Genomic DNA, 15,794 nt, shown 5'->3' with positions numbered 1-15,794 from the left:
CTGGGCTCCCGCACAAGGTCACAGTTTTCAGATATATACGGTGTGCTGAGCACGGACCTTCCTCCCTGGAGGGAGGAAGGAGCTGGAGGACCCTGGAGGGAGGAAGGAGGACTAACAGGGCTGAAGCCTTACCCCTCCCGATGCTGCGCATGTGTTTCTGAGTCCTGTGACACCATCACGGCCATCTAGTTTGTGACAGCTCAGTCACAACTACGACCACCGTGTTGGGGACTATTAAGTTTCTGGACAGAGAGAGACAAGAAGATGGACTTAAGGAAAATGTCACAGTTCTTGGCAAAATACCCTGACTTTTTATAGCCAATGCTGATGTGGTGAGTGAAGAAATTGCTTCACTGGAGAAATATGAGTTTTAGGGAGGGGTTTAGGAGGGCTGTCAGAAGCAGCCTTACACAGAGAAGAAAAAGAGGGCTTCCAGATATGAAAGGCACAAAGAAGAGCGTGGGATAACGAAGGGATGCGATGGCTGGGTGAGAGGTTTTGCAGGGCAAGGAGAGCTTGAGGCGCTGGGAGGGTGGAAGGGTTGAAGAGTACAACTTATTCCCCGATGGATGTGCTCAGACCCCGTTGCAGTGCTTCATACAGTCTGGGTATCAGTGTACCAAGGGCTTGCAGCTACTCAGGGAAAATAAGTGCTGCATAAATGTAGGATCATTATTCACTCAGCATGTCGACTTGTTTAAATTTCTGTGAGGAGAGCAAGTATATTATGGTATTGTTATCCTATGCGGAGAGTTGTTCACTTTTAATTATAGTTCGCAAGAAATACAGACTCTTACAATACGTCGTCTGTTCCAACAGATATATACATCTTAGGGAAAAATATAATAGCGTCATTAAATACTGTTCTTATAAAGTATTACAACAAAGCACGTGTGCACGTCTCCTCATATCCAGCAATAAAATAAACGTAGAGCACTAAACATAGAAATGTATCCTACGAATATGTATAGCAGCTAACCGTGAGTCGACGGGACGGATCTGTGCAAATCCCTCAGGTATCTGTACGTAAATAGATACCCCAACACCCCAAGGGTGACGTTCATGAAAAAGGGAATGTCTCGTATTTCCTGATTTGCTTCCTCGTTCTTCAGAAATCACTATTCTTGCATTTGGCAACAGACAATTTAGGGATAAACTGGGAGCCAAAAACCCAACGTGATTCAGGGGTCTCTTCCTGCCCACTGTGGATGTTATTCACATCACCTCGCTGCTGACTGCTGAGAACTGCAGAAAATGGAGTGTTGCCATCATCCTTTGTCCTGCAGGCAGCAATTTTCTGCTTGCCTGTGGGAAATAATCCTCTTTTAATTTAATTACTCATTTTTCAATTATTTAATGCAGTACTCTGGGATAGCAGCAAGGCTTTTGGTTAGTTTTCAAATCGCTGCCACCTCAGACAGCAGAGCACTGGGATCCAGCTCCTCGGGAGAAGGGATTTGTTGTCTTTAAGCCTCTGCTTTCATTAGGAGGGATGTGCCGTCTCCTTTCTCTGGCACATCCCTCGGGAAGTTTCCATGTATTCTGCCAACCTGCTTAGGTCCCACGGAGGCTTGATCCTGCCTGGCTAAAGTCACTGGCTCTGGACGAGGACAGCTGAATGGGGCACCACCAGGAGTCCATCAGTGTTTCTCCTCTTGCCAGCAAAGAGGCTCCTTGTTGAGCCCCACGAGCACCCTCCCTGCTGCCAGCGCCTATGCTGTGCTTTAACATTTTCTACTGCAGGAAAGGCAAATGCCAGCCTTCCGTGGAGGCACTTCACATGGCTCTGCGCTGGGCCCTCGAGCTGGCACAAGGATCCCTTCTTGTATGGCTAGGGTCTTCACTGAGACCGATTTTCCGCTCTGAGCTGTATCCGTGTTAGGTCCTGCATGGCATCGGCTTTGATTTGAGGGGCAGGAGTCAGCCCTAAAAGATTACTGCATCAAATAAAAAAGTGTTCATACAGTATTGAGTAGGAAGAAGTTTAAAAGAAAAGAGGTCAGTTCTGCTGTCACTTGCGCAGTTTTTGATAGATGTAACTCCATTCATTTCTGTGTAGCTAATTTTGTTTTATGCCAGCATAAGTGAGAGCAGAGTCAGGCCTTCCTCCTGCAGCAGCTAAAGTGAAAAACATTTCTATTTTTAAAGCTGAAAGCATTTCTTACTTTTATTTATCATGTGTCACTTTGTTGGCAGTGATGGTGTAAATGGCACATAAAAGTTAAATGAGCTATTTATGGCACTGCTTATGACCCTAATGCTTGCCATCACAACAGTCACCAGGCATTGCTTGGGCAGCAGGACCGAGGAAGCCGGGGTTCCTGGGCAAAGATAAGGCTGATGGTGTTCACCTCTTCCACCCTAAAGCCGCTAAAAGGGTCTCTTTCTTCTTTATGGACATCTGGTTTTGCACTGCTTCAGGATGCTTAGTATCTCTAAGCTCTCTAGACCTCTGTAAAATTTGGTGGAAACTAGGCAAAGGATTCAAAAGCTGTTACAGGAGTAAGAGGGGAAGAACAGGGAGGAGAAATGGAGAGATTGCCCAAGTCTCTATTTCCCCAGTAAATGCAAGTTAAAAAGGGTGCAGGTGTTTGGTGGGACAGTCTGCAGGGCAAGTCCTGGCTCCAATAAACACCTCCCCATGTGTGGAAACCTGCAGAGACATCACCCAGGCTGGAAGACAGTTGTCTGAATAAGAGGGGAAGAGCAGAGCAGCTCATAGCAGCTTCTCACAGTGCCTCCAAGGCCCAGGTTGCTCTCCTTGACCAGCACACCCCCTGCCACGCCAGCGTGGGACAAAGAGCTTCCTTTATTTTGCCTTCATTCACCCTTCTAATGCCTCACTTGTGACACAGGAAGGCAGGATTGAGGCCAGGATCGAGGGCTGCTGATTCTGGCATCCCTTTTGCAGGTGGGGACAGTGCAAGGATGGCAGGAGATAAACAATGCAGAACAGGCTTGTCGCTGACCCTCTGTCCTCAGGTGGACTCTTCCCTGGTGAATTTGCAGGCTTAATGGAATACAAGATTATACTTCTTCCCCTCTGTGTTGTAGTAAATCCATTGGTAAGGTGTCTCACGGAGACATTCTGTCCCCTCACAGGAAGAAATTTCCCTCCAGCTAGGAAATTTATTCCCTGTAAAATTAAACAGGAGAATAAGGTTTCCAGGGAGAGCCTGCAGCTGTAATAAAGGATTATTGCCAATTTCTTAGGCCGTGCACACAGATCTTGGCACTCGGGTAGCAAATTTTGTCCATTCAAAACTCCGTGACTGGGGGTACACAAATGTCAGGGTGCAAAGCCCTCACCGAGCAATGACTGGTGGTTTCAAGGATGCTTGCCTCCAGATGAAGATTTCCTTAGAGGTCCTGTGGGGCTTCGCCACGCTGACTAACAAAGCAAGTCAGTGGCACGATGCTAGCCTCAGACCACTGTGTTGTTCCCCAAATTTCCTAGGAGGCCGATGGCCAAACAGCCCACCTCCCCATCTGCAAGGCAGAGAGAGGGGCTTTTTATTCTCCTTCACAGGGGGGTCGTTACGCCGATTACATTAAAGATTGCAACACGCGCCAAGTGCTACAGGAGCCGTATGAGTACCACGGGCTGAGATAAATATAAAATGCTATAATTTAAAGGCTCTTGTCTTTCAGTTGCTAATGGCTTAATTAAACAATAACATTTAACAGATGTGCTTTTTCTCCTCCAATAATTCACTCCATCTGTGTCAACGTAACTAGGCCCAAATTAGTGCATCAAAATGTAGATGTTAATGTCTTATTTCAGTTTTTATGTATTAATGTACATTTACATATATATTGTTTCATCTTGTGAAGAGACGAATGCCTCCTGAGAAGGAGGTATTGCACGCTATGGAGTTTAAAGAGCCTCTCTTAGTTTGTAGAGCAAGAACAAAAAAGCAAAAATCGAGAGACATGCAAATACAGATACCTTGAAATGAAGAGAAAATTGGGCACATGTATATTAAGAGTGTTACGTATTGAACTACAGGATCTGTGGCTCTGTGCTCTTTAGGACAGTGAATATTTTGTGACCTTCTGTTAGTTTCCAAAGCAATTTTTCTCCTAACTTCACATGCTGAGAAAAAAAGCTTGCCTTGCTGCATGTGAAGGCAGATGACCATCGGAATCCCTGGGCTGGAGGAACAGATATCCTGGACATATCTGTGGAGAGCTTTGTTGTTTTATGAAATCTCTTTAATAGCGTTAGAGATGAATATAGCTCTCCTGATTGTTGTTATTATTACTTTAAAACATCCTTACTTGTGCTAAGTGCTTTCTCAAAGGTGCTTGGGAATCCTTCCAGACCTTGCAGGCTGTGACCCAGATCTTGCAAACCCTCCTGTGCGATGGATGCTGTGCATGGAGGCAGCCACACTGCTGGGGCAGCATGCATGAGGGCAAGGATTGCAGTAATACCTGCTTGGCTCCGTGTTGCCCTGCTTCCTAACACGTACCACCTCCTGCGTGCTGCCGTCTCAGCCTGCCTGGTAGTCGGGATGGGACGTCGCAGGGCGCCGGGCACAGCCTGTGGCCTCCTGCATGGCTTTGTGGCAGGTCCCACCACCAGGCACTCCCAGCCACGCTGTCCCCCGGGGAGTCTGCAGGCTGTTCCCGAGCCAGCTAGGTGTACGGCGGGGCCAATGGGCGAGCACGGCGTGTTTCTGGCTGCTCCCGAGACTGGTCTTACAAGCCGTGCAAACTCCACAGCTGAATCCAGCTGGGTGATGCCTGGGCAAGAACACTCCCAGGGCTGGATCCTTTCTTTCCTTACAGTCTGAACAGCTTCTTTTTAATGCTTTTGCTATGAATTCTTATGAACCGACTGGGTTACTTGACTTTCCCCTAGTTTAATTTGGATTAATTTAATTTTAATCAGTCTGTCTTCTCAGCATCCTATTAACCTTCCAGTGAACTTTTCCTATAAGGGGACTGGGGAAGGAGACAGTCTACATCTGTTAAAATATTAGCCTGCTCTTCGGGTTGCAAAGCATTAAACAGCAGAAGAAGAGTTGACGTGGTCAGAGGGCATGGTGGGTGATGGCCCAACCCTGTTCTCACTGAAGACCCCAGCAAAACTGATCTAGTGTCTCCCTGAGTCCCTTTGGCCCAGCTCACCCTGGCATTGGTGTGGAAAGCAGCTAGAGCTGTCTCTGCCGTGAGACTAGCAGGCCCTGGCTTGAGAGCATCAGACTTCGGTGATTCTGCCCTTGCCACTCTGAACCCAAGGGGTCATAGCAGACCCAGAGAAACAGGTGGTCCCTAGTAGGTATAACCTATATATAATAGGATTAGAGTTGTATCTGCCTGGTTTTCCCTCCTGTCATACTGCCCAGTTTGCCATCTGCTTAAGAATTCATTCAGACTCTTAACCAAATTCTATATATATATATATAATATTGACCAAATTGACCAATATATAGATAAAATAATAACAACCAAATTGAATATATATATCTCTATATTCAATAATATATGTAATATATGTAATAGATATGCCTTAGTGTTAGCACCTGCCCAGGTAAATTTTGCTGACAATTAGCATGATATCTTCACAGCATTTCCTCAAAGAAGGAGAGCTGAACTGTGCCGAGATTGGCAAGGTGGCAATAAGACTTCCCCCTGAGCCACCCCCCAGTTTAATATTTTTTCAAATGAAACAGTGTAGGTAATAAGGCAATTTAGCTAAGAAAGGTCTGGGGAAAATGTGATTATTTTGTATTTTTTGTGACCTGTGGGTAATTCCTCACTCATCACCAGGAAGAGAGCAAGGTGGCTAACTGGTGGTCCTCAGCATCACAGAAGTCAAACGCTGCAGCCTTTGCTTCATTCTGACATGGGAAAATTCCCAGCGACTGCATCCAAGTTTCGTCTGCTAAGGACTGACATGTTGGTCACTTGAGTTATTCAGAGTCTATTTAATCTCTTTAAAAATAGGTATCCAATGAACGTGTCCATCGCCTATTAAAAGAATAGATATTTCTGAAAATCAGTGGGGCTCTGCCAGTGGTCTCTGGAAAACTCATATGCCATTTGGCTTAGCTAAATTTGCATTCAGCCTTGCCAGGATTTCTCTCCCGCACAAGCAGCTGATGCATTTGCCACAAAGGCTGTTAGTGCAGCCGTGAACAGGAGGAGAAGGGCTTTGCATTATCGCAAATAGGATGGAGAGTCCTTTATGAAATAGCCTTTTTATTAGGATGCAATCTGCAATCTGAAGTCAGGCATGGAGAGATGGGTGGTGGATGTGTGCCAGTACCATAGCCCAATGCAGTGGGCCGTGGGGACATCTGCACAGGGTCCAGGAGCTGATGGGTTGTCCCCGAGGGGCTCTGCCCGGGGTCCCCTCTGCCTCCTGCTGAGCTGGGGGACAACCCATCAGCTCAGCAGGACCACAGCCCCAGGACAGGGTGTGTGATGGAGATGGCTCCTGCGTGAGATGTGCAAGGCTTGTCCCACGTCCACGTTACAGCTGGGGCTTAAACACCCAACTGCAGGCACCTGCCTGCACTGCAAGGCCAACCTTAATCTCAAGAGTAAAGTCTTCCCCTGCTTACTAAGGATAGTCGGCTCTGATCCTGCTAACACCCGGGGCTCTGACAGATGGGCTCTGGCAGCCTTAGCGCTGGGGCTCAGGGTGTCACGACCCCCCTGTTTCCCTGTGCCAGGGTGCTCCCAGGCTGCCACAGCAGCTTCACCGGGCAATGTGCAAGGGCAGTGCCTTAACCCGCTGCCAGCAACGCCAGCAGAGCCTGCTGCTCACGACATCCCTCACTGGAGTCACTCCAGGCTCAAGCAGTGTTTTACCCACAAGTGGACATTTTCAGGACAGGGGCATGGAGAATGTGGTGAAGGCATTGCACGAGAATGGCCGCCCCTTTTGCTAATGAATTCTCTAACACCTGCTCCAGCTCTGCCTGGCTTTGTGATTTCTGTACTGGTTTGTGTGCAGAGATCTCTGACATGAATCGACTGGCACCGTACCGCTCTTGGAGGATTAGAGTTCAGTCAAGAAAATGGCACTGGCAGAGCATCATCACGAAGTCAATCCCTCGGAAATGAAGAGCTGTTAAAAAGGATATGGGTTGTGCAACTTTAATTGAACAGCCCCTACAATATGCAGGCTTTAATTACTAATGTAATTGAATGCACGTTAATCCCAATCTAATTTTTCTATGGGACTCTTACCACCGTTGGTGCATAGGATAGAAATCCCACTGATAGCCACTCCTGAATACAGTATTTTCCCATTCTGTCCATTTCGCCATCTTGTCCTTTCCTTACCTTTCTGTCCACTTCCATTCTTTTCTGTCCAAGCACTCCCAATTCTCATTGAATTCGTCATCAGCTTTCCCTCCATCACCGCCTGCCTGCCACCTACAACCTCCGCAGTCACTCCCAGCATTTGCAGCTGTGACAAACTTTCCCGGGTCCCTCGGGGATCAGGTGTGCCCACATTAATCTGCTCCAGACCAAGTAATCCCCCTGGATAGACCCGGTCACTGGGTGTCTCTTCTTCCACCCACCGGTCTGCATTATCCCCTCCCGGGGTGGCCCAGGCAGGTCAGCAGGACATGCTGTGCCAGAGGAGAAGCAGGCTGGAGCCTGGAGGGATGGAGGACCTCAAAACTCATCCTCTGCCTCAAAATCGCCCACCCTTAAAGCAAGCCCACGTAAGTTAGGAGCAAACAAAAAGCACTTGTTTGGTGTCTGCGGAAGCGTCTTTCACTCAAGCGGGAGTCATCAAACCACCTTCTGCCATTGCTTGCCCCTCCGGTTTAGAGGCAGATATCCCATGGGCACAGCTCAAAGCCACTCTTACCTGTCCAGCCAGAAAACAGTGTTAGCCAACAATTTCTCGGAGGCTTAATTAAACTGTAAGCAAATGACTAATCCATTGCGAAGCAAAACACTCTCTTCCTCATCATGGCCACACAGGAGGATCTCAGACCGAGACCTTACCTCCCCGTGACCATGTGCCTGACAAAACCATGTAACTGGGATTATTTTGCTTGCATACTTGCATGCCGGAGATTAATGCGTGCAGCTCATACACAGCGGCAAGCCCTCCCTCTCCGAGCGGTAATGGGTTTGGGAGGCTGTCCGCTGGCACTGCCTTTTGCAGGACGTGGTGAGTTGGGGCCACCTTGATCTGCCATCTGCTCCGTGTCCTCGTCCCTTCATGCGGTCGCTCTGAGCATCCTCTTGCTCCATGGTTGTTAGCAGGGTGAGAACAGGGAGCTCTGAAGAAACTGTGCCCCTCCTTTCCATCCCAGTATCCATACTGGGGCCTGGAGATGTCTGGTTGGAGACCCCAGAGCCAGGCAGTGGCACAGAGCCGGAAAGTAGCACGAGACTCGGGGAGGGCGAAATTATTGGGAAATTCCACCAAATTACTGAAGTTCTTACATGTATCTTAACATATGGTCTTGTTTTCCAAAGGCTTATACCTAGCCCAAATTTGGGAAGATTTTCACAGGAACAGCAGAAGGCACACCCCAAAGGCCTCTTGCACCTGCCAAATTTCACAACTCTGCTCCAAACCACGGAAAAATAGAGCTCAGAAAGGTCAGTGATATTTTTAGCCTTACTTCGTAAGGAAATACAGCTATGCAATCACGCTGCCACTCGCTCCCTTTGCATTCCCCGCTATTACATTGGCATTGTTGGCCGGCCTCAGCCAAATTTGACAGAGGAACGGAAGGCGCAAAGATATTAAGTTCCTACAAGCTTCATGAAAATAGGAACTGGGCGAAGCGGAGATCCCAATAACGCCAGCAACAAGAGGGAAGCAGCAGGCGCTCAGCCTTTACTGGACAACAGATTAAATATCATTCCTCTGCTTTGGCAATAGGTTCCCTCTGGGATATAGGGGAGATATTGTGATTGCATCATATGTTAGCACCTCATAGTCTCTGGGGTCAGAGCTGATGGGCTCATGGGGAAGGGTCGGTGGCTTTTTGTTCCCCTTACGAGATGTAGCAGCTGGAAGACTCCCTGTAGTGATGCCCTCAGTGCAGCTTTGCATATGGTGTTAGGGTGATCTCCTCTTGCCTGGTGATGACATTACCAGGGTGTAGTCAAATATTTGGGTGAGTTCGTGTTAAATACAATGTCTTCTGTCATCTCTAGAACCTGAGGATTTTGCTAGAATATTAGCCAATATTTAGAAATGGATGCCTGATATTTGAGTAGCATAATTTATTTGCATCCCTCAGTGTAAATATGGGCTAATTACTTTCTCACGTTAACTTTAACGACCTCTCGCATTTTACGTGGCATAAAACATCTTGAGAGGACATAAAAGATGGCACACAAATATGAGGCTATTAAGGAAAAGATTTGTTTGTAACATTTGAAGGAAGGATGTTTTGTGCCTGTCAGCAAGTCCCCCAGAGGTACCAGATCAGCAGCAGCCCAAAGATGGCAGGACTCTGCCCTTGACCCCCCAGGGACGAGCCAGGATGTCCCTTGTCCCCGAGGGGTAGTCTGAGTGCAGGAAGCCTGCTGGGAGGCCACGTGCCAAGGTGGAAGATGACTGCAGTCCTACCTCCGTAGGGTGCGCAGTGCCTCGAAACTGGGATTAAAGAGAGCTCTGCAACTACGAGGAGCCTTTAACAGAGCAACAGGCAGGTCAACAAACAGGAGGAAGAACTCGGGAGGCATCCGAGTGAGCAGGTCCAGGCTGGCTGATGCAAATGCCTGTGGGGCTCTGCCAGGATCTTCTAGGGTATTAAATTGCAAATAAGGCTCGTACCGGACGAGTTAACCTCACAGGCCGGATGTGGGCATGGGTTGCCTGCCTTGTCAACTTCTTCTGGTCCTCAGATGTATGGGTTTATGCTTGGCTCTGCCAGACCAAGTATTTTTTGCTCAGGTGCGGGTCACCAGGTGATGCTGGTCTGTGATATCCTTTCTTCGTTACCGGTGTGTCCCCTGGCATCTGTGTCACCCACAAGCATTATCACCAGTGATAGCAGGTTTTCTTCTAAGAAGTTATGAAAAATATTAGCTGTAATGGAGACAAAATAAATGATCCCTGAAGTGGCCTGCATGCAATGCACACAAGAGAAGATGATTCTTTTTCACAATTTATTTTAAGATGTAGACATTAAGCAGCTTGTAGTTGCTTAATTTAATTTAATATTGACACATTGATTTCATGCCATTCTAGTTTCTAAGCCAATGTCACGCAGTACCAAGTCCAAGGCTTTTTATCTCTTTCAGCAAAATTTATCATCTCATCAAAGGCATCCAGTTAGTTTGAGAAAGCACATTTTATATAAACCAGTGTGGATTGGCATTGTTTTTAGTGACCTCCTTTAGTTCTTAGAGCAGTGCCAGCTGTTGCATTATTTGCCCTGTATCTTATCTCACTTTATTAGTTTGACTCGTAACCCTGTCCTGCAATAGAGCCCTGAAGCAGTGAATGCGAGAGTCGTGTCAGCTTATATAGAAATTACCTGGATAATTTCCATTCTTGTAGTTTCCTCGTTTTATTCCACTCCTAATCCAAAAGTAAATGACAAGTTCTGAAATATCCCCTGGAATTAAAATTCACTTTACAAGTGTATTTTGATTTAATGGAAAGGTTTTCAATAAAACAACGGATCTGTGATGATTTAATAAGATCGGAACACTGCTTAAACAAAGAAAAGTGTAATTTTTTCAAAATCAGTACACAGGCCATTTTAATTTGTGTAAAAAGGCAATCTCTAATAGAAAAATGTTTGGTCAGAACATTTTTGATCAGCTCTGCGTAGGATGAAGATCCACAGCGATGCTTCCCAAATTATTACCTACCCAAGTCTGATGCCAAATGACGCCCTGGCACCTTGCGTGGTGCCCGCTAGCTCTTTTCCCGGTTTGGTTGCACTAAGTCCCACCAAAAGAGAAGGCAGACCTGCTGTGTGCGCTGATAGAGATGTACAGCACTGGCATCCCGCGGCAGGTCTGGTGGTCAGAGGAAGGGTAAGGGTCTTTGTGAGCCAATTAATTACAAATAGGAAAGGAGATGAGCTTGGGCGCTTGGTGTTCATAACAACTGGGGAAACATCAGTCTATCCAAAGGGAAAGGGGGTAAAGAGGGTGACTCGGTTTTCCTGAGTTGACCTCAGTTTATACCACTGTTTTTCACAGCCCCACAAGAAAAAAATCAACTTTTTCATTCGAGCCATAGCAGTTTATACATTTACATCTGTCAGTGGGGGCTCAGCCCCCCGTGTTGCCTGTGACGGCAGCAGCTGTACGGGCTCAGCAGAGGCGCTGATACCTCAGAGCGGTGAAGAGGTCTCAGCAGAGCGACGTCTGTGTTCAGGCATCAGCTGTTCCACAAGGAAAAAAAAAAGTCTTAGGAATCCCTGGTTTACCCTCCTTAGCCAAAAGGTAACAATTTTTGTTGCCATAGCTGATGCTGCCTCCGTGGAAGCGGGGAGGCTACCAGGGGTCTCGTGGGGTGTGGAAGGGGGAGCTGGAAGATTTTTGAGGTGCGTCCCTGGACCAGATGTGGTACCCCTGGCCCCAAGTCCTGATGACCTGGTGGTTTGTGCCCATGACCGCCACGTCCTCAGTGTGAGCAGGGATTACCTTTTGTAATCAGATATTATGAATGGAGAGTACTTAATCAGGCTTTTTTTGTGGCTGTTGTTCTTATGATGGAGGAAAATATTCTCCCGTCATGTATTTATTAACAGTTTGTATGGAGGTAGCATGTCTCAATCTGCGTCTCTGTTACAGCCAAAAGCAAAACCTACTGTTTTCTGTTCTTACTGTATAAACCAGACCTCTAAGTAAGGGAGGCAAAACCCCCTCTGTGTACTATGGAAGATTTCTAATGATTTTTTCTTAAAAGCTGCATGTATTTCGTTGAACGTATATCGTATTATCGCTTGGCCTGATAGTCTAGATACTTCGTCTCCTTGACGACAGACAACATCCAGCGTGGCGTATCCCACTGCCACCAGATGCTGCGGGAATCTCGCTGCCCCGGCGGGCAGGAGGGCTCAGCCCGGAGCGGGAAGCGAGGAGCCTGTTAGCAGGGTGCCTGCAAGGGGAGGGAGGCAGTCCATAGCCAGCCTGCCTTCACCCCTGCTGGGCTCAGCCCCAGGTAAGTCTGAAAAGCCATGAACCACAACAAAATTAACTTTTCTGCTTTTCAGAAATGTAAAAACTCAGTGCGATGGAATAATTAATGCAGCTGATTAAAGGCGAAGATTACACATTAACAAAGGAAGATAAGCATTTAATTTCCAGCCTTATTGCATTTCAGACTTGAATATTGGTTCCAAAGCTGGCTGCAGACTTATTTGCCTTTCTATGTATGTATATACATAATATACATATGTACGATTACAATCTCCTGCCCTGCTTTAATAATATACTTAATTGCTTTCTGGCCCCACCCCAAGCTGCCTAAATTCATTTCACAGGGAAAAGATTATTTGCTGTTGGCCTTTAGCAAACAAATTGCCTGCCATCCTTAATCTGGGTAATAAAAGGTACTGCATCAGCCTGCTCGCAGTTCTGCACGTTGCATCTGCTTCCACACAAAGTATTACTGACAGCTATTTTCCTTGTGCCATCCCCAGCAAATGGAGTGAGTACGTAATGTAAAATGTAAACCCACTAGATGTGCTGAGAGTCGGATTCTTTGTCTTCCATTACTCTTCTGTGACACTAAGTAAATTATTTGCATATGATATTTGCATTACATATTACATCTACCATGCTATCTTTTAAAATGGCATGCATTATAATAAATGATAAATATACAGGTGCAATACTTTGATCAGCTCACATGTTTGCATATATGCATATTTACACATGAAAGCACACATGCGCACACGAAATACGCCCGTACATCCACGCATCTGCAATCATAGAAACGATGGCTATGGTTCACACTGTTCATGTCAATAGGCTTTTCCCCCAAAGTATCATACAACGGGACACAAATTGAGCTGGAAAGGGGAGAAGACACATAAAAGAGAAAGAGGGACCAGTGTTCAGGTCAGATTTTTCCATCCGAGAAGGAGTCGCTGATGTAATATTTTTCATTACAGGAGGGCACCAGGAGGCAGGATTGACCAAGGATGGGGGGAACTTGCAGCCCTTCACTCTTATCGCTTTCATGTGGGGGACTGTGGGGAGGTAAAAGGTCCACAGTGGTATAAACATCATGGATAGGCAATTCCCAGAACATCGGGTGTGAGGCTGCAAAGATGAGAAGCACATTGCATCCTTTAAAAGTAATCCAGCGGGAGGAAGGAGCTCCTGAAGATATCGTAATCTCCTCCTTGGGGTGCACGCTGTGCATCTGTGCTTAAGCATTTAGGCGGCTGTGAGTGTCTTTGGTGGAAGAGTACAGGGCACTGAAAGCTTCCAGATTGCTTTTCTTTTTTTTTTTTTTTTTAATATATCAGGAGGAAGGGGTAGGAGGTGACATTTTTTCTCCAGTAAATATCAGACACATTCCACATTCGACTTACCAGAAAATAAGGACAATGCCAGCAAATGTCAGCACAAGTTTTGCCATAGCCTCCTTTTGTACTGGTTTTGTTCAGCTCCCCATCAAGTCAGATGGGGACTGATGGGGTCAGATGGGGACTCCCCAACAGCCAGAAAGGGCATAAAATCACGAAAGGCGGGACATGGTCAGGACTGGGACACAACCTGCAGCAGAGAAAATCGATCAAGGTTGGTCCCCAACATTGGCAGACACAGAGGAGGACGGGATAGATCGTGTATGGGTTTGGTCCTTTACAGCTGGTCCCCATTTAAAGCCAGGCAGATATGAAAACATATGGGATATTGCCGGCCTGTCTGGTTTAATGATGGTAAAATATCATTCCTCACTCAAGCAGTGGGGGGTGGGCAGCTTCTCAAAGGCAGGAGGTAAAGGCAGTAATTAAAGTAAATTAAAATACGCTGATGAGCTCAGGAACAGCAGGGCAAGAGGGGAGGTGGGTGCCCAGCAGGGGAGCGCTCCCTCCGCTCCTCAGGAGAGGAAGAGCTGCGCCCGCCCCTCTCCAGCCCCTTGTATCTCCCGAGGAGAAGCATCCTTTGCCCACGATGTGAAGCAAGAGATTTCCTCTGTGGTTGCCCCTGAGCCTTCCTCGCGTATGAGCTCTGTGTTTGCCTGCTGGGTGCTCTTGGGCGTGGGCTGAGTGATCGAGGCAGTCGTGCTGTTCCTCCTTCACCTGTGCTGTTTTCCAAGATGGGCCGAGTGATGCTCAGCTGCATCCCTGCTGCATCTGCACCGCGGTCGTTCAGTCGTGCCAGGAGCTGGACCCGGACAGCCTGGAGCTGCCAACGTACTCACAGGCACGTCCCGCAGCATCATCCCCACGGCTGAGCATGCATCAAAAGAAAAACAGTGAGACTTTCCTTGTACAGGGCGATGCTGTGCACGGCATGGTAACAGAGCGTCGCACTGATGTGGCTCTTTCTACCTGTATCTCCGTTGCCTCGTTGTGAAGTGCCTCGGGTAGATCAATGTGGTTAGTGCTGCACTGCTGGGCAAAAAAAGGCAGGCAAAGGTAGGGAACGGCTTCTGCAGGAGCATGGGCTGGATAGGCTGGGATGTACGGTATCGGCCTGGAAGAGAGAGATGGCTGCAGGGCAAGGGTGAGTATGCGAGAGGTCTGTGAAAGAAAGGGAAATAGGAAGGAACTTTAATTCCTTCTCACCAGAATTAAAGTCATATTAGGCAGCAGGTTTAAAAGAAGCAGGGGAAAAAAAGGTATTTCAGCACTTAGTTGCCCTTTGAGATTGTTGGCACAGGATGGTGTGGGTGCCACGAGCTTTGTAAGGGGTCAGAAAGCAGCTAGACAAATTCAAGAAAGCAAAATCCTTCAAGGGCTGCTAAACACACGGATGTCACCCCAAGCCGGTGAAGTCCCTGAGCCAGCGGGTGGGATTGCCCTGGGCAGACTCGTTGCATGCCTGCACTTTCCTTACGCCCTCCCCAGACGTCTGCTCAGGCCGCTGGGTAGGGGCTGGGGGGACCGGCTGCCCAGGATGGCTGTTTTCTGTCCTTGCAGCCTGCTGTGCTGTTCTGACATTCCTCCCGAGTGAATCACCTCGGCCAGCTTTGCCTCCTGGAATTAGACATTGCAAGGGCAGGAGCTGAAGGGACCTGGCGTGCTCAGCCCGTTGGCCGAGCAGGGAAGTTCCCCCCCACCCCAAGCTCCACCAGTCCCACACTTTGGGGAGGCCCCAGTGTATTTACATCCCTGCCACACACGAAGGCTGCAGTGAGTAATTGCATGCTAATGAACAGGCTGCTTTGCAGATTGCAAGATACTCTAGAAGATGTTGCACACATTTGTCACAGGGCTCCTAACTTGCTCTGGCGCTTTTTTATTCCCGCTTTGGGAGTAAGGCGGCCTCGGTTTTGCAATGGAATATTTTGCTCCTTATGAGTAGCGTGCGCAGCAATGATTAATGGCAGATTTTAAAAAGCCAAATTAAATATGAATTTCAGAGTTTCTCATCTGGCGTCTTTCGATGCCATTTCATTGTGCAGCTTGATGCCACTTAAAAAAAAAAGTTTCATGAAAACTTTCTGACATTGCTGCAGCTCCCCATTCCTGTAGCTCTGAGCTGAGAAACACCAAGGCTACAAGCAGCCCTGAGCTTGACTAAGCTCACAGGGACAGAAAACCAGAAAACTTCATAGCTTGGTGCTCAGACCTGCTGCCTGTTAACAGCAAGGAAGCTGGTTTTAATTTTAGAGGTGCAAATTAAACCGTATGGGCACAAATTGCGAACAAAAC

At 47.5% G+C, this 15,794-nt stretch overlaps 1 long non-coding RNA gene across 3 annotated transcripts; it reads right to left on the bottom strand.

Moving 5' to 3' along the window:
* Positions 1–11,877: 11,877 nt before the first annotated feature.
* Positions 11,878–15,073, bottom strand: LOC140647079 (uncharacterized). 3 transcript variants are annotated; one of them, XR_012040659.1, is made up of 3 exons: positions 14,469–15,073; positions 14,217–14,367; positions 11,878–13,689 (listed from the first exon to the last, which is right to left on the bottom strand). It is a non-coding gene; the product is annotated as an uncharacterized lncRNA (long non-coding RNA). The 3 variants fall into 3 exon arrangements; XR_012040657.1 differs by having other exon boundaries at positions 11,878–14,367; positions 14,469–14,630; positions 14,706–15,073; XR_012040658.1 differs by having other exon boundaries at positions 11,878–14,367; positions 14,469–14,660; positions 14,771–15,073.
* Positions 15,074–15,794: the final 721 nt, after the last annotated feature.

This window comes from Ciconia boyciana, chromosome 2 (assembly GCF_034638445.1).
Source record: "Ciconia boyciana chromosome 2, ASM3463844v1, whole genome shotgun sequence".
In the NCBI taxonomy this organism is placed as follows: Eukaryota; Metazoa; Chordata; class Aves; order Ciconiiformes; family Ciconiidae; genus Ciconia; species Ciconia boyciana.
This window is presented reverse-complemented; position numbering and strand designations above follow the sequence as displayed.